Here is a 571-nt window from a genome sequence, read left to right on the forward strand (position 1 = left end):
ACCAGTGTGTGCAGAGCCTGGAGGCCGCGGGACTGCTGGCCGTGCCGCTCTGCGAAGTGTGTCGGGGACCAGGCAGTGTCAGAGCTGTGGGCCCGTGGGGGCTCTGCTCAGCGGCTGTGGCTGTGGCCCCTCGGAGCCAGGGTGAGCTCTGCGTGTCGGGGACCAGGCGGTGTCAGAGCTGTGGGCCCGTGGGGGCTCTGCTCAGCGGCTGTGGCTGTGGCCCCTCGGAGCCAGGGTGAGCTCTGCGTGTCGGGGACCAGGCGGTGTCAGAGCTGTGGGCCCGTGGGGGCTCTGCTCAGCGGCTGTGGCTGTGGCCCCTCGGAGCCAGGGTGAGCTCTGCGTGTCGGGGACCAGGCGGTGTCAGAGCTGTGGGCCCGTGGGGGCTCTGCTCAGCGGCTGTGGCTGTGGCCCCTCGGAGCCAGGGTGAGCTCTGCGTGTCGGGGACCAGGCGGTGTCAGAGCTGTGGGCCCGTGGGGGCTCTGCTCAGCGGCTGTGGCTGTGGCCCCTCGGAGCCAGGGTGAGCTCTGCATGTCGGGGACCAGGCGGTGTCAGAGCTGTGGGCCCACGAGGG

The sequence above is a fragment of the Bison bison genome, unplaced genomic scaffold (genome assembly GCF_000754665.1).
Source record: "Bison bison bison isolate TAMUID 2011002044 unplaced genomic scaffold, Bison_UMD1.0 scf7180017864299, whole genome shotgun sequence".
Classification (NCBI taxonomy): domain Eukaryota; kingdom Metazoa; phylum Chordata; class Mammalia; order Artiodactyla; family Bovidae; genus Bison; species Bison bison.